At 43.7% G+C, this 21,673-nt stretch overlaps 1 protein-coding gene across 4 annotated transcripts in view; it reads left to right on the top strand.

Moving 5' to 3' along the window:
- The first annotated feature begins 12,084 nt into the window (after positions 1-12,084).
- ASAP1 (ArfGAP with SH3 domain, ankyrin repeat and PH domain 1) overlaps positions 12,085-21,673 on the top strand; it is a 166,351-nt gene continuing 156,762 nt past the window's right edge. For 2 of the 4 annotated variants that reach the window (XM_035318947.1, XM_035318944.1), the window contains exon 1: positions 12,085-12,375. The gene's annotated coding sequence lies outside the window, so the exon portion shown is untranslated. The remainder of the gene's footprint in view (positions 12,376-21,673) is intronic. The other 2 variants (XM_035318946.1, XM_035318942.1) reach the window with 1 other exon arrangement.

Genomic DNA, 21,673 nt, shown 5'->3' with positions numbered 1-21,673 from the left:
GCCATTCACGGACATGCAAAAACAAGTGATGTTATTGCACAAGCCCATATCATACCCAGCTGTGGACACTGTTCTAGTTCATTTGGAAAAACATACACCACATCTGGCAAGACTGGTATTCCTTTTATTAAAAACAATGAGCTATATTTTGGTCTGACTCCTGTTTTGCTGAAGATGTGCAGCTGTTAAATATAATGCATGTGAGTATTAAATAGCGCTTTCTCCGTCCTAGTGTGAGTACAGACATGTGTGGAACTGGCAATTCTTCCTGCCTTTTTTAAAGACAAAAGGGAAGTATTTTAGCTTGGGACAACATGAGAAGAACTTGGACAACTGGTTGAATTTGTGAGCGAGAGGGAAGTTCTCTCAGCTGTGCTGTGAACTGTGGCCAGATAGCCTTGGGCAGACTTGTCACACAAACATGGAGAAAAACAATCCATTGCTCCTTGGCTCTGCCATAATTTTTATTTGGCAAAATAATTTTCACCAAATAAAATAACTGCTGCCACCATTCCATATAAGCAGACTGCAGACAGGTGGCCCTCAGAAGCCATGTCTGACAGCAGGTGGTGCATGAGATAAGGAAAATGATGGCTGAACACATCCCACATCTGCCTTAGAAACCTTATGGACACATTGCAGCTCTTCCTGGCAGCAGAGAAATCCAAAATAAACCAGTCTGAACATGATGCAGTTCTCCAAGGTTGAGCAATACTCTGTGTGTCCATTGCAGTTATATGCAACATCAGTGAGCATCCTCACCAGGCCACTGCAGAACATAGTACATCGTGCTGTAAGAGAAGCAGAGGCTTGGGTTACCTTTGCCCCAGGACAGCTTTGTTGGTCAAATCCTCTTAGTCTGATGGTTTTGTTGTGGTTTAGCCCTGGCAGGTACCTGGGTACCACACAGCCACTCACTCATTTTCCCCAGGTAGGATATGGGATAGAATCAGAAAGGTAAAAGCTCAAGAACCCATGGGCTGAAATAAGGACAGTTCACCAGGTTCACCAAAAGCCACACACAAGCAAAGCACAGCAAAGCAAGGAATCCCTTTACCTCGTCCCACCAGCAGGCAGGTGCCAGCCACCCCCAAGGACAGCAGGGCTCACCACGTAGCGGTACCTTGGGAAGACAAACACCACCACTCCCAGCACCCCCCTGCCTCCTTCTTTCCCCCAGCTGCCATTGCTGATCATCCCCGTGGTGTGGGATGTCCCTTTGGTCATTTGGGGCCAGCTGTCCTGGCTGTGTCCCCTCCAGCTCATGGGGCACCCCCAGCCCTTCACTGGTAGGGCAGCATGAGGAGCAGGGAAGTCCTGGGCCCTGGGGAAGCGCTGCCTGCAACATCAGAAACATCCATGTGCTGGCACTACTGTTTTCATCAAAAATCCCAAACACAGCATCTGCACAAGCCTCTAAGAAAAAGATTAACTCTATCCCAAAACCATGAAATAGCTATACTGTCAAAGTCATCTTCATGTTGGTATAATAAAACCAATTCCTTGAGGGAAAGAGCCTTACCTCTTGAAGGTTTTGATTTTTGAATTTGAATTTTGATTTTTCCAGTAAGAGTTTCCATAACGTGGGCCAGGAGAACAGAGCTGTTAAGACCAAATATTTGTGTCCAGCCCTGACATAACATAAGCAGGCACAAGGGCACAATGGGGAGGGATACAGTTTACCTGGGATGTTCTTCACCTGGTGTAAGACCCCAGGGAAAACGTTAAGACTGTACCACTCTCAGGGTAACATAGTCAAAAATAAACAACAGATGAGTTCTGTGCTTTCTGAAGTTCTGCAGAAACAAAAATGGGAATGCCTACTCCCGCTGCAAGTAGAGATGCAGGTTACCTCTTTTACTCCCCTCTTTATGGGTCACTATTTAATGTCATTGTTTGAAATGAAGTCCAGGACAACTTGGGGAAAATATCCCATAACAACAGGACCTGCTGTCCTCACTGGTCTGCAGTTCCCTGGCTTGGGACTTTATCAGGAAATACCAAATTGTAGACCTGGAGTGCAGGATCTTAAGTGCAACATTTTTAAAGAAATTAAGATCCTAGCCCAGTCAGCTGAAAGAGGAACCATTCCACACAGTCCCTTAGCTGGACTGCATCCTATATTCAGAAGGGATATTTTCTCCTCCTCTAATCTCATTGCAATCAAACCTTAAATTACATCTAACATAAATGTCAATTCTGTTAATTCTTTTTTTGTATAGTCCAACATAGCAGAAACCTCCTAATAATTTTATTATTATCATGAGCATATTCTTCACCACCTAATTTCTTATAGCTTTCATACATCCAGAAATCCCAGTCTTCCCCAAATCTCTGCAATGTTACCATGAGCCTGCAGTAAAAATACTGCACTCAACAGAAGTGGAAAGCAAAATATTTAGGGCACCTTAGAATAAATCAAGCCGAAATAAGGCTTTGTTTGTCAACCACATGCTTCTTTAAATTTAATTCTGGGAAGAAAGAAACCCTTAAGATTTTGCTCAGTCTGTGATCTGCCACTTAGGTAAGCTCAGTAATGCAGGAGTTTTCATAGAGAAACTAGGTCAAGTTTCTCTGAGATCTGAGCAAGGCCTCAGATGTTACTTAGCATTGCAGGAGTCTGTGGTACTTCCAGGCAGCGTGGGGAGAAGACAACGCAGATGCAGAGCCATATTCATGTGGGTACCACAGCAGACAGTGGTAGCAGCTGGGGGAAAGTGTCTACAGACCTTTAATTTGCATGTCTCTCCTCCCTGTCCTTCAGAAATTGGCTGCTGAGAGCTGTGTCGAGGTGCCCTCCCAAAAGAGCTGATTTGCATCTAGCAAATGGCAATAGAAAATGAAGGAGACTTTCAGTTGTTCTCTATTTTGGTTTCATGTATTACCCACTTAATTCAGAAAATAAGTGCAGCTTGTAAAGCACCACAAAGCTCCCAGCAAGATGAAAATCAGCTTCTTCAAAATGGGTCAAGACACGTCAGACAGGGCACAAACCAGACAAGAGCTACTTCCTTCACCAGAGGCCTCTGCCTCTCCCCTGGCAGCCAGCAGACCATCATGAGACCTTCCAGGACTTGGGCTCATCCTGTATGGCACATGGCAGCCCTGAGAAACGGTCCCTGACATCTTCAACCAGAAACTGCTCCCTTTCACCCCGAATAGGAAGCTGGGTCATGGTGAGAGGAGAAGAGGTCCCAGCAGTGTTTCCATCAGGGTGCACACCCCAGCCATAGCCCATAAGAAAACACATTGAGATCTGTGGTTATGGAACAACCTGGAGCAACACTGATTGCCTGTTGGGCCAAAGACCTTTTGTATAAGCTTACTACCCAAGTGGTCTGCTGTTTCCAATCCATTTTGGGTGAAAAATGAAGGATCTGCTCTTGCTTCAGCAGCCTCTCCATTCAGGACTCGCTGACCCAGCTCTGCTGGTGACAAAACATTTCCAGGCAAAAAGCTCCTTCTTGACTCAAAACCCCTGACAGGAAAACAGAAGGAGCCTGTGAGCATGACCATTCTCCGCGTGCATGGCACATGACTCACCTTCTTTACAAATCTCTTTTCCAGAATAAGAAGAAGGAAAAAATGTAAAAAAAAAATAAAAAATAAAAAATGAACAAGAAAAAAAAAGGAAGTATAGCAAGAGAAATCCTCAGAAACAGCAAGAAAATAAGCTGAGACCAGAGATATAAAAGCAGCTGTCTGCTACAGATAGATCTACAATTCTTCATTAAAATATTGTCATGTAAGGTTATTGTGAAGAAGCTTTGAAAACACAGACACCAGCACAATGTGATGCAACTTAGTGTTTGCAAGAGTAGTGGATCTCCACATACAGGAGACTGCTATTAATAAGGTATCTGTCAGACCGCATTCACACTGCGAACTTCTTAGTGACCTGCAAAAAGCATCCAAGAGAGAGGGTAAATGAGATTCTGAGCTTTGTGTCTGTGCAACTTATATCCAGCTAGCTGCAAATTTAAACTAAGTTGAATGCCTCTGCTGAACCCCAACCCCCCCCCACCTGGAGCCCTCACATGGGCAGCAGCCACGAAGAGCTACATCTGACAAGTACTACACTTGTTGGTATACAAAAATTTGGTCCCTGGTTTAGCCTGCTCCACTGGGGGCTCCTCCACGGGCTGCAGCATGGAGATCTGCTCCATGTGGAACCCATGGGCTGCAGGGGGACAGCCTGCTCCACCAGGGGCCTCTCCACAGCCTGCAGGGGAACTGCTGCTATGTGCCTGGAGCACCTCCTGCCCTCCTGGATTTTATCTAACAATGGGCAATTTCTGCCCACATGAGCCCACAGTTTCTGCTCCTCTCACAGATGCTACCCCTGCAGCCCCCACTACCAAAACCTTGCCACATAAACCCAGCACAGCGTGGTTGATCTCTCCCTGTTAGCAATGCCGGGAGGCCCCTCACATGCTCATTTACAGATGTCAAACAGGAGTTAACGATTCCCATTCTCACATGCTGGCATACACTGCAACACAGCTGTCTCTGAAACCACTGACCCTTTCTCTGAGGATGCCCAGATCTGGTGATTTCCAGAATGAAGCTAACCACCAGGTTTCCATTTGAATCAAAGTCAACAGCGATCTGGAGCAATTGAAATATGTTGCTAGATTGGTCTGATTCAACAATTTCCTAATATTTCCGTCAGTTTAAGCTCTGTCATTATTATATTGCTTCAATCAATGGCATTTCCCCTCATTTACTGGGTCTGGCATGGGACATCCTTCCAAAATCCAACACATATAACTGAAAGAAACACCAGTGGAAAGACATGAAGGGATAAGAAAATAGTTTTCAGAAAAACAGCAAAATGAAACCGCCTCAGCAGCCCTGAGCTTTTCACACTAGTGCTAGCAAAGATAAATTCCCTAGTCAATTCCAGAGCACTGAACAGATGGAAAGGGCACTTTTTACCCTATACCTGAGCTAAGTATAAATAAATGCCAGCTGTCCTTCATGTAAGCACACAGTCTAAGGAAGGGGTCCCCTCTCCTTACAGCTTCTCTGAAGGAATCTGTGCAGAGCAAACACGAACCAACTACTGTGATCCTTTGGGAATCACAGTGAGAGGAGAGAGAAGACCTCTGCTGTCATTAGGACATCAGAATATGTTGCATGTAAGCCCAGGAGGAGAAGCACTCTCTAGACACCTTCTCCACTCCCCAAAAGAGGCAACAGCTTTTCTTCTAATGCTGCAGCCATGTGGTTTGGGCTGAAATCTTGCAGCCTCCTCCTCCAGCAGCTGAGCAGACAAACCGCAGGCCAGCCACTTTCTCTGTGTCTCCATTTTCCTCTTAGCAGAAAGGATAATAAAATTACCCAGCACTCAGGAATGCTGCAGCTTTAATTCATTAATATCTATAAGGAGCTTAGAGATCCTCAGCCATAAGGGGCTCTGGAAATGCCAGCAGAAACACTGCATCTTGTCACTCTTCTCCAGCTTTTAAAATTTCCCTACTGAATCCACTGATTCAAACAGTTTGAGCTCTAAATTTTCTGACTTGGCAAATTCGAATCAGCTGTTCACAGTGATGTGAGGAGTGAAAACGCGATCTTTGTCAGCGAGAGGAAACGGGGAGCAGCACTAGTCTATCTGCATGCTGCATGAGTCAGCCACAGTTTGTGCACCTGCTGTGACTTACAAATCTGAATGCACTTGGAGATGCTGGTTTTGCAAACAGATGGATTTTGTAAATCCTGTTAACGTTTCTGTGTGTAAGAGCTTCCCAGCAGAAAAGGAGCATGTCCATGTGAGTATTGGATCCACTTACCCTTATAGATTTTAAAATAGTGGCTTCATTTTACTCAGGCTGGAGGTATAAATAGATTTATTGTAGAGTGGGCACTCTGCTGTGTTTGTGAGAATGGTGACTTTCAGGAAATTAAATTTTAGATTAGCTGCTCTAAGCTATAAGAAGGGGAGAGGAGGAGAGATGTGTGTCTCTGAAGACACATCGGTTCTGGAGGGCTCAGTTCAACCATACTCTGGCAAAATAACCAGCTTGGAGACAACACGAGGTCTGTGTGCATAAACTGCTTGTTGTGCTCACTCTCAATCATAGGGTTTTATTCCAAAAAAGTTACTGGAATGTGTTTGTTCTCACAATGTTTAAGCAGCTTAGGCAGGGAAAATTGCATAATGCTTTTCCTACGTAAGCTTCAGTATCTGACTTGTACTGGACTCCTTTTGCTCTGTGCATCTGCAGCCTCCTTTTGCATGGGATAGGGCCAGAGAGGTAAATAAGGAAGCCAAGACCAGTGAGAAGGGGGAAGAAGCCCTAGAGAAATGCAGAGGGGCAGCAGAATCACAGCGTGTGGGGCAGCAGTTTACATGCAAAACCGCTGAGATTATTCCATTCTTCTACACAACAAGACTGCCATGGAGCAGGTCAAGCACATGCCACATCTGGCTGTGTCAGCCATCATCCCCAAACGATGATGGTCATTTCAAAATGCACAACAAACAAGGAAGAAATTGAAAGGGGCAAAGAGCAGCAATCTTCTGTAGTCACAACAGGAAACTGTCACCCGTATAGGTGACCTCTCATGGCTAGTCAGCCTCATTCAGAGGGTTTGAATTTGGCCATAGTTTGAGAAGATGAGGTGGGAATAGCTGGAAGACTTGTCCTTTTGCTCTTTTCTGAAGGGACATTCATACCGGTAGGTACAACACTGACCAGCACTAAGGCAGTGAAGTGGCAGCTGTGTCATGGTCTGACAATGAAGGAGATGAGCAAAAGTTGGTTTAAATGTTGGTGTCCAACAGGCAGAACCCACCTCTCAGAATCACATCCATTAGGGAGACATAAAGTCCTGGTCCTTCCCCACAGTGCTGTTATCATCAGTTATTTAATGCTAGAAACCTGCCATATACTGTAAAATCCTAACTTGTTATCGGAATTTATTATATGGGCAATTAACATAGGCAATCCCATTACCAGTAATGGGATTTATCTGACTAAATCTCACATGTGTTATTCTCCTAGAAAAACAAGTGATCAAGTTTTTGGCTTAGCTTAAGTTTCCAAAGATAAATGTATTCACTCATTTATTACTAACTACACAGCTTGTGGCCATGTGGTGTGAGTATAAACAAGCTGAACAAATGTCTAGTATGGGAAGGAATAAAATGTTAACGCAAATAATTGATTTGGTGATCTCTTTGCAGCCAGCGAGACAGATATTTCATTGCCAGGTCTGCCTATGTAAAACAGTAATTGTGTGATTATCACTTAATGACTGGAGTTCATTTCTTTTCTTTCCCAATCACAAAAGCTGTGTGGATCTGCTCAGAACATATTGATAATTTCTGAATATTTATGCAAACAATCTGAAACCACAGCAGCCAGCTCAGGCTGTATTTATGTCTCTGCATTGACACGGAGCAGACCTTGCCAATAAAGATGTCTCCAGCAGGATGGGGCCAAGAACAAAGACCCAGGAGAGGGGGCAGCACCTGAGCTGTTACCCCTCAACAATACCAAGTCATGAGGTTACATCCATCCAGAGGAGGATGGCCAAGGTGATGCTGCAGTTAAAATGAGGGGACAATGTCATACACAGCTGCTGAGCACACGGATCAGTGCCCACCTGCTGCGTACAACTCCTACCCTGATCACAAGTGTTAATCACATGAGACTGCTGCAGCAAACCTCACCTTGTACAGCACCCCAAACACTTCCCCAATCCATTTTTGGCCATAAAAATCTTGTTTTGAAAAGTGGTTTCCTGGTTCACCCAACATGACTTTCTGAAACATTTCAAAGCTTGCTGAGCAAGGCTGCTCTTCATGCCAAGGACCCAGTGTCTGGACCCTGCCTGTGTAGGCATGTTTTTCAACACATCACAGCTCCAGCTATTATTTTGCTCTTTGCTACTTCTGGAGCACTTCCCAGTCCTGGAAGATCTGTGATTCTGTGATCTGACCCTTCACCACCACTCATGCTGATAGAAGTGGTGCCGTTGAGTACCATGACAGGGATTTTCAAATGTTTAAGGAGTTAAGCACCCACCTCCTAAAGTTTTTCAGGAAGAGAGGACAGTTAATTCCTTTAGTTATGCTCATTTGAAAGAAAAGAGGCTCTCTGCACACAGCGTGTGACAAGGACGCTCTCATGCATACAGCACTGACCTTTGTGAGCATATTGCATCCCTATTCATCACATGGCCCTGGACAAGATGTGCCAAGCTTTGTGCCAAAATCACTGAAGATACTTTTTCTTGTTCTGCAGGAGGAAAATCCTAAAAAAGAACAAGCTATAGATATGTATAAATATTCATCTGGCATTGAAAATAAATGCATAGAGGAACCTATGCTTGAGTTGGCTTCCATCTGTTAGTGAAGATCCTAAGTGCTGTTACTGGAAGCAGAACCCAACCGGCTCATCTGCCCCTACTGTATTATATGTCCAATGTCGAAGCAGTGTGCCTGTTTCCTGACCTGGGTCTGTGTTATCAAATCAACTGTATCTAGGTGATGGGCTTTGTCATGAGCAGGACCAGTGCCAGTGCTTTGACTCTGCAGGCAGATGAAGACCTCAGTGTATAGCAGGGTGGTATGACCAAAGGGAGCTGCGCATCCCTCCTGGTCTATCTCCTCACCCCTTCGGCTAATGTCCAGGAGTGGAGGAGCCAGACCCACCATGGCAGCTAGAATCGGTGCTGTCACACAACCTAGATGTAAAAAATGATGCTTGGGTCAATGGCAAAGTCTGCATTGGTGAATAAAAGAAGCCAGGATACTTTGGGTCCAGAGGAGAACCACAAAAATGATTAAATGGCTGGAAAATTTCTCCTAAGAATAAAGGCTGAGAGAGCTGGAATTGTTTAGCCTGGAGAAGAGAAGGTTCCTAGGAGACCTTATAGCAGCCTTTTAATACTTAAAGGGGGCTTATAGGAAAAAAGGAGAGAGACTTTTTACTAGGGTCTATGGTGATAGGACAAGGGGGTAAAATTTTAAGCTAAGAGCTTAAAATTTTATATAGGTTGGATATAAGGAACCTTTTATATAGGTTGGATATAAGGAAGAAAATCTTTACTGTAAGGGTGGTTAGGCACTGGAACAGGATGCCCAGAGAAGCTGTGGGTGCCCTATCCCTGGAGGTGTTCAAGGCCAGGCTGGATGGGGCTGTGGAGAAGCTGGTCTGGTGGGAAATGTCCCTGCCAATGGCAAGGGGTTGGAATTAGATGGACTTTAAGTTCCCTTCCAACCCAATGATTCTAATTTACATCTGCTTAAGGGCAAGTGAAGTGATGCAGATCATGTCCATTGAGCTTTGCACCCCCATCCCAGAACACCTCCCTCCTTGCTACCTGCTGGTCCTGCTCTCCTCTGAGCAGAGCCACCAGGCCTGGGACAATGCTGGTTGGATAACATCAAAAAACTTTGAGACAGTATTCAAATTAATTATTTACAAGGGAAGGCCTCCAGCCTGTGCCCTGGCCCTGTGTGGCTCCTTAGTTGTAGCCAAAGAGGCTGACTTGGGAGTCAAGTTGAAAGCTGAATTTTCTCAGCACCACGGGTTGTGCTGAGCCTGTGAGTCTAAACTGGGAATTCCCAATGGGACCTGAATTCCCCTGCAGTTAACAAGGGAGTCTGGAGACCAAGTACTGTCCCACTTACAGCCCATTTTCACTGGACAGGCAGTGAGCCCAGATGGCTGGTTTTGATATAAAACATGTTTTCCCTATTTTTGTCTCTCCCTCCCTGCCACTTGTATGTTTGCTTCACCCAACTATGACTCCCTGCTTATTGCAGTCATGCAGACATAGTGAGACAGCCACAAATGTGAGGCTTAATACCTGAGTTTGATCCAGTACACCACTGCAGAGCAGTACTAACCAGTAACACAGAACTGTGTATGTGGTAAAGGAGGTGGATAGAAATCGCTCTAAATACATCTTTGAAAAACAGGGAAAATAATCTACATAAGTCATTTTTTTCTGGTTTTGAATTTCCGATTGATACTACTGTAGGAGGACATGCAAAAATTGTAGGTGTCCTGCTGGATTAAATTTGGAGGCAACTGATGATGCCACGTTACATTATAAATAACTTCTCTCTAAAACAGTTGAATTTATTCTTATAATGTTTTCTTTTTTCCTTAAAATCCTGGGGCTGAGCTCAATAAACTGATAGAATAACTCCCACTCCCTTCAGCAAATTTTGGATCAGGTCCTGTGGGATTAGCCCACATGAGCTTTACAGAGCAAGTACTTGCACGCAGCAGCAACAGATTAATGAGGCCATTTCTGTGACCAAGCATTTGCCGACAGGGGTTAAGTTTCCATGGCCAAGCACTAACAGACTTAAGTCATCATCTTAATAGCCTGCACATCCATTATATTGAAAATGAAATGAGCACATCTGGGTGCCTAGAGTTGCAAATGATTAATAAAGAAAAAAAAAAAAAAAAAAAAAGGCAGAACACTGAGAGGTAAAGTGAAGAAACTATATGAAGAGTATGTAAATGTCATTCAAAGAGTCACGCTCAAAGCTTGTGAATCCGTGGGTCCAGCGAATGCTCTGTATTCTTGCACAAACATGTTCCGCTGACAAATGAGCCCAGTGTTTGATGTCCATTTGAGCACTGGTGTCAATGCTGACACAGAAATGTAATTCCTGCTCGCTTTGGTAAGAGCTGCTTGTACATGATGGAGAGCAGCATATGAGCAGTAGGGTCCAGTTTGAACCACCTAATGTGAGGAAATTGGGAATTAAGTCTAATAACTGACTGCAAGCACAGAGAGAAGGTTTAAATAAACATGCTTCAGTGCAGGGACAGGCGATATGTTTGGAAATCTGGGCAGGCTCTTTCTGCCGTCTGTGTTTTGTTTCTGAATCCAATGCTATCATAATGAATAAGCTGTTTGCTCTTTCGACTGCACACCACATGACAGCTAGTTTCCATCCAAAAGCTTTGGCCACTGCATGTAAATTGATCCTGTAAAGTTAACTCCTTTGTTCGAGAGGTTAAGTATGTGATGTATCAATTGAGCTTTTTGTGTAAAAGCCATAGAATGATATACTTTCTGAGCCATATGTGTATTGCAGAATAATTTGCACAAAAGGTATGTGGAGGAGCAAAGATGGATCATACAAAAAATGTAGGCTCTGGTTCAAGAAAGCATCCATTTAGAATGGAGCAGAATTTAAGCATATGCTTAACTCCCACTGAAATACAGCTTCTAATCATGTTTGAGGTTAAGAGTGTGGTTAATGCTGGCCCAGCAGGGAGGGATTTAGGCGCATGCTTAAAACCTCTGAACTGGGCAGGGGTTACCTAAAGGCCTCCTGGGTCTGCACTGACAAGACGAGTGATCCAAATTTGCACCCAGCCTCCAGCAAAAGTGCCAGAAAGAGCCACAAGGGCAAGAAAAAGTCTGAAGGAAATGGGATCATCAGGAGACACTTCAGAAGGGCCAAACATGTAAGTTGGGTTTGATCCCAATGATCCCTATGAGACATGGCGATTACACCTCCTCAGGATGCAGCAGTGCAGCTAGAAGATGAGGGCACAGGGGGCTTCACCACTCTGCACAAACCCCCTGCTTACAGGCTGGGGCAGGTGAATGCTGAGGACACCAGACAAAACTCATGAGATACATGTTTTTCTGACTCACATGCTGGACATGACCTAGGGCTACATTCCTTCTGCAACATAGCGACTCTAGCATGCATCCCAGACTCTCAGGTGGAAATGGAGGACCAGAAGATGCTCACAGACATGGGGGGACACAGAAGTCCCTTTCACAGGTAGAAAAGTACCTCCATCCTATGTCCTGGTTGCTATCACTGTAAAGATATTCAAGATATTCCAGAGAATACAAAGGGCTTCTGTAAAAGTAGCTTTGCCACGACGAGGAACTCAGAATGAGCCACAAGGGAAAAAGGAATCTTCCTTGCAGGAAACAGTACTGTCTTTGCATTGTCTTCTTCAGCGAAACCCACGTTGCCTAGGTAGAATGACGTCTCCTCTGACATCTTAATCCCCGCCGCCTACCCTGCTGGCAGCGGGATCATATGCATCTTTGGCAACAGACAATTGGCATTTTCAAAACATGTTAAATTCTTCCCTTCTGCTGCAGTGCATCTGGACACAGAACATACTGGCAGCCTCGCTCAATGTTATCATTTTATTAGAAACTCTTGAAGAAGCATATTTGTCTTATCCCTTCAGCTTTTTGTTATTTCTCTCTGGTAGCAAGAAGGAACAGCAAGCAAGGTACTTCCCAAAGAAAATAAAGGCACAGCCTCTGCCCTGCAGAGCCATCAATCCCTTTAAGATCCTTTGCAGTGTTGTGAAATAAGAGAATCAGAAAATCTAATCCCACCGTTGTGAAAATGTGAAGGTACTTTTAATATTTCTCTTTTGTGTGTGTCTCTGTGTGTGCGTGAGTGTATTTAACCTTTGTCTCTTTAAAAAGGAGTTTTATTTTTTCCATTGCAATTGGGTAGATTGGGAAAAGTAATGCTCTCCTTGATTTCACTGCCTTAATCCTGTTTCTGCTCCAAGGTAGAGCACTGTATCAGCTGTAGTGCTGAGCACCTACCATGCTCTTCCTCCTCTGTGCTCCTGGATTAAGCAATTTCTACAGACACCAGAGCAAAGTCTGGGATCATACCAACTCCAGGGGCTTGTACTGATTTCAGGAGCGTTGTCGGGCTCTCATCTGATCTAATCTAGCACAGCTCCACTGCCTGCCCAGAGCCCTGACAGTTCCTGCCAGGTGGGGATCTGGTCCTCAGTCTCTGTTGATTATCATAATCATTCAGAGATGAAGAATACATTTATCACAAAGCAGAGAGAGACCTGTCAGCTGCATGAGCTGCCAAAAGGGAAGGTGTTTGCTTGTCTTGGCTCCAAGGCGTATCACCTCGGTGACACAGGGCACGGATCTGCCAGGAGCAGGTTGTTCCCACTGATGCTTACCGGAGGCAATGGAAAGAGACTAGACAGCTCTTCTGAGTCCCTCCCTGCCCTAGTTTTCTATGAAGTCTGTTATTTAACAAGGGATCAAGCCTTCCCCGTTGGTACAAATTATACCACCCGAGGCCAGGCAGTGTGTGTTACAGAAGCAGAGGGCTCAGCAGGCTTAGTTTATGGCATGGTTTTGAGCATGAAGTTCAGTTTCTGGGGCCAGGAGCTATGGAGGGGGGGACCAGGAGCTCCCAGGGTAGTTGGAGCTTCATCAGTGCATGATGAAGGTGATGGACAAATTGAGGCCAGCTGAATTTCCCCCTGCATTTTGCTGGCTGGTTTGGGAGTTTTTGCGTGGAGTAGGGGGGGGATTTGTCAGGCTGAAGTGCCAAGACTGTTGATTCACAGAATCCTCTTTATTTTTCAACTGTGCCAGAGTTCCCTAGCTGGCATCTCTCTCCCCAAACCTGGAAGATTTATTTGCAGCCTTTGTTTTACAGCCCGGGATGAGAAGAGGCTTCTTTTGTCTGACTTTAAGGAGAAGCAGCCTCCTCTTCCTGAGCATCCAGCCCATGCAGGCCTTCCTGCCAGGGCCGGGGCAGGTGGGGGATGCTGGCAATTTTCCCTTGGCATGAGGGCATCAGTATCAACATGAGACACCCCCCCCTCCAGATGCACACGTGCCTGTCTGTTGACTGCTGCGGGAGCTGCCTGCATATTTTAGGAGACAATTAGGCTAAGGCAGTGCCTACTGCCTATTCACTCTTTGTCTCCACCCTGGGGAGCAGGAGGAATGATTTATTAAGACTTAACGTCTTCTGGCTTTGGTCAGCTGTGGTGTGAAAATAGCTTCATTGAAGGCAATTAGTATCGAGCCTTAATTAAAACCAAAATGGTTACTGCACTTAGAGCACAGCCTCGGAGCAGAAAGAGGAGAGTAGGCAATGGGGAACAGGCAGGGGCACAGCTCCAGGCACCCCAAGGTGCCTGCTTGCCCCCAGCTCATGTGAGGGCCAAAGGTGGGCAGCCCCTGGCCATGTTCAGCCCTTCTCAGGGACTTCCCCAGCAAGAAGAAAGTAGGAAAGTGTCCACAGAGCTCTGCTGGGGCTGGGAGTGACCTGAAAGGCCAGAGAGAGCCCAGCTGGGGCAGCCGGCGTGCGTCCAGACAGCACAGGGAGACTAGTGCTCCCTGCAGCAAATCATCACTAATCCTCTGAAAGCAGAGACAAAATCTAACCAAGGGATGCAGCCTGAGCTTGCTCAAGTGGCTTTGTTCAACCTCTGGCACCTGCCCAAGTGGGGCTGGGTAATCCTCCAGCACTCCCACAAGGTTTGCTTCAGCAGGAGGCCCGGCATCCCCGAGGCTGCGTGCCCCTTTGTGCCAGGCCTCAGGGTTCCACTGCTGCCTGCAGCCTGGCGTGGAGCCCCCTCGTTAAAAGTATGATTTTTCCACTCTTGAACCTGTGTCAGGTTCTTTTAGTGATTCTGAATGAGAGAGTGTTTTGTGCCTGGGACTTCTCCAGCACTGAGGCCAACTGATTTGGGATAACCTGCACTCATAGTACCACAGTTTTTCCCTCCAAAACACTGTAACCTCTTCTACATGGCCTACTGGGAGAGGTGGTTGGTCCATGCTGGTTCCTGGTGCATGCTGGAGACTTTTTCTAACAATATAACAGTGCAGACAAGTGCCAGCCCTTTGGGAAATCCCTGACACTTTTAAATTTATTAGTCAGGATGTAGATTAGATGTCTTCAGTACTTTCATATGACAACAGGACTTCTGTGATTGAAGGAGCAGCTCCGCAATGCTAACAGTGTAGGAGAATTGGGTAGGGCTGTTGGTCTGGGGAAAGCTACCCCTGCTTGAGCCAAAGCCATTATTAATGTGAGCATGAGTCTACTCAGCACCTTCAGTTCCATCATATCAGTGGCCATGGGGCTCTCAGTGAACACCCACACATCCACTGAGCATCACAACACACTGAACGCCGCTGTCATGCCCCCACCTCCCACACCACTCATTTGCACTGCCCATGCAAGTGCCTGTGAGTTCACTGCATGCCAGACCTGGGAGACGGCTGCCCAGAAATCCAAAGCAATCCTATTCTGCACACATTATAAACTGCTTCTTGTGGAAAATAGATCGCTGCAACTACTAGGAAAGTTTGGATCTGGAGTCTGGTCATTGCGCTTATTTAGAGCTATGTTAAAGTATCCAGTTAAGTATCCATGTGCTTTATTGTAGCTTAATAAATCAGATGACACATTGCAGTCAATTAAACCAACAGAATGACAGTAAACAGTAATATATGGTGTGTGGTACAATATGTAGTCATGTCTGCTGGGGTAAGAGGAACTCATCAATGAGCCTGTACTAAAGCAGGCAGTGCCACTCAGTTCTGGTAAGATTTCCAAATAAAGAAAAAGCTTCCTTATTTGAGGTTTCAATAAAAGTTAGGTTCCTTTTCCTATAAGGAACTGATGTATGCCATCATCCGTCCAAGTTATTCTGAGATGTTTTTTACCTCAGGTCTGCCTGCATCTCTCTGAATCATTTCCCCAGAATTATGTGCATGTATTTAAAATGTGTTCTTGCTGTATTTAAAATCTTGAGCTAATTGCCAGCTTGGGGTTCCTTCAGAATAGACTAACAAAAAGATTTTTAAGAGTAACTGTTTTATTATTAGCAAGGATTAGATCTTCAGCTGTATAAACTGGGTCAGTATCATTGCAAATTCAGATATGATCCTTATCTCACTAGCACACATCTTCAGCCTTAAACTACAATGCCTTTTTCTGCATCCTGAGAGAAATCCACTGGGATGCATAACACATTCTGTATCTTAGTGCGGGGGAGAAATTGTCATAGCACCTGCCCTAGAGCCCATGGAAGGCAACAAAAAGCCATGCTTTGATTTTAGGATCAGGCCTATGCCTGGTACAGCAAAGCACTGCTCAAGCAGGTAATTAACTTTATCCATTTACCTCATTTTCATTGACTTCAACAAGACTTTGGGAGGCTGTGGAGGGGGAATACTTTTAATTTTGACAGGACATTACGAATAAAATGTTATTTAAAGAATATAAAATCTGTTGAATTCAGGGGGCAGTTATGTTTTTATCTAGAGTCCCTTATCCTTGAAGATCCTCTAGTTCACCAATATTAAATTCAGCAGGAGTTTTCCACAGAAGAAATCTGTCATTTATTTTCCTTACGGTCCTTACTGAGCAAATATAGAGAAAATAAAGTTTACTGTGGCACAAAGGAGACTTGAAGTCACTTTTCAATTACATGATTTTACAAATACCTGGAGCTGTGACTGATCTCTCATGCCCACAGCTGAGTATGGTTCTTGAAAAATCCTGTGCCACATGAGCAAATGAGAAGGGGACAATGTGTTACTCAAAGTTTTTCATTGTTACTCTTTTTTTTTTTTTTTTTTTTTTTTTTTTTAATTTCTTCTTTTGTCTGACTTGATTTTAAAAGGCTGACTCACAAAAAGTATGTCTTTCCTGGTCAAAACAGAGCTGTATCCTCAAAATTACCACATCTGGTCCAAACTGAATTTTGATCTATGCATGTGCTTTCTCCAAGCCCCAGACTTTTTCAGATTCAGGGCAGTGATTCAGACTCATCTTTCTAATGAAGATTAATTACTTATGGGTTTCATTGTGGTTTCAGAGACCTAAAAGGCAGCAGAGAGACCAGTAGATGCAGATTCTTAGACGAGGGAAGACACAGGGGTGCACATATAGCTTTATAGGTCTAGTTATTATGTGCAAGAACAAGATAGCTTTTTTGTATATGCCTTTGCCTAATTGGGTGACTAATTATCCAAGTACTAATTTACATAAAGAATGGAGAAAGAGGGTCAAAAAGAGTCAGAAGAGAGGAATATCAATTCCTCCATATACAATCTATGTTCCTGAATCCCATACACCTATGCTGTTCCCTCCCCACTATGGGTCTCCATTCACACCTGCTGCTCAGGCACGTCTTCATGCACACAGGTGTACATGGCTAGGTTGTACAAGTCCAGACACCTGTGTGCTATCTGGATGTGTCCATCTTTGAAACTAGAGCCTTTTTATCAAAGGTGGTGGATAACGAAAACTAACATAAAAATCATATTCAAGGCAAGATTTTATGCCTGGAGTTATCACAGTAGTGTAGGGGACCTTCCACAGTTTTGGAGTGGCTGCTTCAAAATGCACGTTTTAATTCAGTGCCTTGGGTATCTCAAGTCTACAGCTAGCATTTCTTTTCCAATTATTGCTGTGAGCGGATAAAATATATTTTAATATCTTTGTGCTAAGAGTCCTATCTCAAAAGAGAGCAGTATTTCTACTGCACTGCAAGACCATTATATTTATTTGCACAATTCACTTAACTCTGGTCCATGATATTGCCAGAAGCCCTTGATGGAATTATAGTTCCATAATTATAACTTTATAAATTACAAGCCTTAATAGCTTAAGGGCCAGATTCTCACTTGCAATAAATCATCAGGGCTTCATTGATTTTATTGAAGTATATGGAGGTATGTCAACTTACACCAGCTGAAAAGCAAGGTGAGATCTTCACACTTTTAAGTCATTGGAAGTTCTGCCATCAATTTAAAGGCATCCAGAAATTAACATTTGGTCCCCATTTTTCATAGCCACTTTGCTACCATGAACTGCATCAATACAATAAATTGTTGAAGATAATGGTATCACAAACCAAGATGATGTTGCTAACTAAAATCTGTCATTACCACTCACGCTTTAAAAGGTTGAGCACTAAAAGGGTATGATTCTCTACCACTCTTCACCTTATACTCCCTTTGTATAGACAACACAGTAATACATCCTGAAGTCCAGCAATATCCTAACATCTTTTTATGGATGGCCTTGAATATGCATACATATTTTTGAAATATGTATTTTTCAAAATATGTTTTGGAATATCTCACTGCTCACTCTTAGCTAATTTATTGTTCATGCATGAGCCTGAGTGTGAGGAACAGATTAATGACTGGAAGACAGACATAATTTCAAATGGCCAGCAAATGGATGGATCCACTTCATCCTCTAGAAACCTGCACGGCCTTCTGCTGAGAAGCCAGACAATGGAAAAGAAAAAAATACAGAGCATGGGAGAAAGGATTGCATTGGGTGAAATAAATATAGCATATTTATGTAAGTAGTGAAAGTCATTCACTGCCATGGGTCATATTTGACCTAGTAGAGATCATTCAGGATGGATGTGACTATCATTCACTTAAACGATAAGAATACACTGCTCAGTGTTTCCCATTAAAGTAATGTATATAGCACTTATATACTGTCTGTGTGTTTTAATGACCATAATACTTCAGTGGGCTTATATTTGGCTATCCATATGTTCAGATATGGAAACAGACCTACTGAAATTTTCAGCCCAAAATAGCTATTGATCTTTTTGGCAACTAAAATTTGCACACCTGTGCTCTGCCCAAGATTTTGCAGGGAGTCAATTTTGGCAGGCACATCGGAGATCAGCAGTTCCTAAGTCCAAGTAATGAACACTTGATTACAATTTATTTCCTCAGAATGTAATTCCCTTAAATATCAAAATAGGTTCTCCAGAGGAGGATTATTAGGGGTCTGTTAAGGATAGGAAAGTACAGGCCCAAAGTTGCCAGCAGATGAGGTGGCTGTGGCGAAGGCGAAGGAAGGCATAAAATGTTTATCCCTTTAAGCCACGGTGCTTGATGAAGGGTAAGCCTGAGAGTGTTCTCCTGAGACTGTTCCTGTATTGCACTTCTCTGGTTTTCCTTTCCTCTCTGTTTATGGTTACAACTGTATTATTTGTCCCTCAGCTAAGATAAACGTAACTTCCCCACTTTTGAATCCGTTATAACAAATTTACTTCTTTCACTCAGGAAAATAAAAGATAAAAATAAAATAAAATAAAATAAAATAATAATAATAATAAAAAAACTATATCTGTTGCTTCTTGATAGCTCCACCACAGAAAGATAATAGAAGGCTGGTAAAAACATTGAACTTCTCAGAACAGAGGAATTTGTGGTCATGAGACTGGCAGGTGATAATGAGCTCCTTGCCCCAGGGCAGGCTGTGCTCTCCTCAGGGAAGCTGGAGCAACTGGCACACCATTTCAGCTCTGATGCATCAAAGGTGGCATTTGAGAAGGTCATTGCTTCGACTTGTGTCAGGACCATGACATACAAAAATCAAAGAAGGAAAATCAAGAAAATTGTGAAGTGCTGCGAAGTGCTGCCCTATCCAAGGAGTGGATAACTGAGAAGTTAATATCAGGTGGCTAAACAAAACTTTAAATGGACATGTCAATTTAGACAATGATGTGCTGATGCCATAAACTACCCTGCAAGGGTAGAGCAGCTTGATCATGGTGGATAGCTGGAGTCCTGGATCCACTAACAGCAGCAAATGCAATGGCATGGAGGAGCCCACTCCCACAAGCACTCCTGAACACACATGCTTTCATGTTATCACAGCCCTAAAAGCAACATGACAGTGATCTTCAAAGTGAATTGATAAAGTCAATCTGGAGATCTTCAAAAGAATGGATGCAGCCTTTGGCAACCTGCTCTAGGTAGCCCTGCATGAGTAGATAACCTCCAGAAGTCCCTTCCAACCTTAACCATTTTGTGATGCTGTGATTCTGTAATCCACGGGCCCAGTTTCTCCACTGTTGCTTGGAAGATGTATTAAGCACAGTTTATTCTCAGTCATTCAGTGCTGCACATGCCTTTGCTCATTGTACTGATGGATGAGAGTGGAGTTTCCACAGAGGAGACATAGTTACGCCAAACTCCCTGCGAGGCTGTGATGAATACAGCCCCAAGCACTGCATTTTCTGGGTACCACGCATTAACAGAGCTTTAATGAGGAGAACGTTAATTACACATTGCCACTACTACTCACCCAAAAGGAATTCATCCTGACAAAACACCATCATAAAAAGGAAGGCATTTAGGAACAAATCTATGCATGTGTGACATACATAAATAATTTCCATCCTGCCTATGCAAGCCCTGTGTGGCTTGTAGCTGGCTGCCAAGGTCTCTGCAGCACCATCAAGTGCACCCTCAGGTGACGGTCCAGTGGCTCTGATTGCCACTTAATGAGTGCTGATAGGAAGATTAGAACAAAACAAAACAAACAAACAAACAAAAAAACCCTCTGATAACATTTCTAGAATTAAAACCTGCCATTCTGGTGAAGCTATATACTCGAGTTCTTTTTCTCTTGCTAATTCTGTTTTTAGCCAACCTTCAACTTTTCAGTAACCGTGGGCCAAGGCATCTGGGTATCTGAGGTTAGCAATGTGCTGTGAGGACATGGCTGCTTGATTCCCTGCCCATTTCCATCCCCAGAGCATCCCAACCTACTTGTACTCATCCACCCCCAAGGGAAGGAGACCAAGAGGTTCAGTCTGCCATGTCTGAGTCTGCAGCATGCAGAAACAGCAAAGACTCCTCTCAGTTATGGAGGAGTACATTTGGTTTCTGTTCAGACCAGCTGTTTAATTGAACACTGATGGCATCTATCTCCAGGGCATGAACAAGAGCGTAGCTATCACCACCACCAGTACCAGATGGTTGAATTGCTGTTCAGGAGAGCAAAATGACCTGTATTTTCAAACCCATTCAAATGAGGCAGCAAGTTACGTTCAACAGCTGGCTGCTTTACCAAAACGGAATATTGTTAATTTATGTACGCACCCAGTGTGCAGCCTGGTGTGAGAATTGTGACTTTGGGTTAAAGCCACCATCATTTTATGAATTGTGCACAATCAATTGTAATATTTGCAAAATACAAAGTACAGTTTGCTCTCTGTTGCTTGTTCTGCACAACCCTTTCATTACAGAAACATCTGTTAGAAGCGCTTTAGCTAAGGATTTGTCAGAGTTTCCATTATAAACCGCTACATTCAAGGGGTTACTGCAACTCAGCCATAAAAAGTTGCTCCAGGCTCAAACTTGGCATAAAAGGTCTCCAGTGGGAGATTTTTTCCCCCCAAAACTAAAATGTTCAAGTACATGCAGTTAAACAAAAGAAATTCACTTTCTCTTGGATACTGCCTCTCCTAAATCTATATGTGTTAGACATATATGTACACATATTGTGCATCAGCCTTTAAAAGTAAACTATTAATTCATTTGGCTATTTATTAAAATAATGACACTAATTCGCAGGCTTATTGAATTTATTTAAAAAAAAAAAAAAAAAAAAAAAGTGGACAGGTGATTTCAGATAAAAAAGCCGCATAGAAATATAGAAAATTAAATCCATCCATGCTGGGGGCAGCAGTGGTTTTAGGACATTTATTCACCCCTAGCTGTAACTAACTTTCCTCTTGCAGGGAATGTGTTCACTCCTGGGCTGGCACTAGGGTCCAATGACCAAAATGACTCAAGGGTGAGCAGAATATTTCTTTTAAGAGGCAGTCTGCACTAGCAGGATGGAGGAGATTAGCAGGAGGATGTTAAGCAGGAGGAATCATGCTTGTTTAAAGAAGATAACCAAGGGGGAGGGGCTCCCCATACTGTACTGATCAAAGAGGCTAAGGTGATCTATAAAGAGTGGTAGACACAAAAATCCTCTATGCAGCCTGGGGAGGATAAATAAGATGTAGAAACCATAGGAGAGCTTGACTTAAGTTTGCAGGAAAAAGGAAGGTTAAGCAAAGCTAAGTAAGGTTCAGGGGACCTTAGA

This window comes from Oxyura jamaicensis, chromosome 2 (genome assembly GCF_011077185.1).
Source record: "Oxyura jamaicensis isolate SHBP4307 breed ruddy duck chromosome 2, BPBGC_Ojam_1.0, whole genome shotgun sequence".
Taxonomy (NCBI): domain Eukaryota; kingdom Metazoa; phylum Chordata; class Aves; order Anseriformes; family Anatidae; genus Oxyura; species Oxyura jamaicensis.
This window is presented reverse-complemented; position numbering and strand designations above follow the sequence as displayed.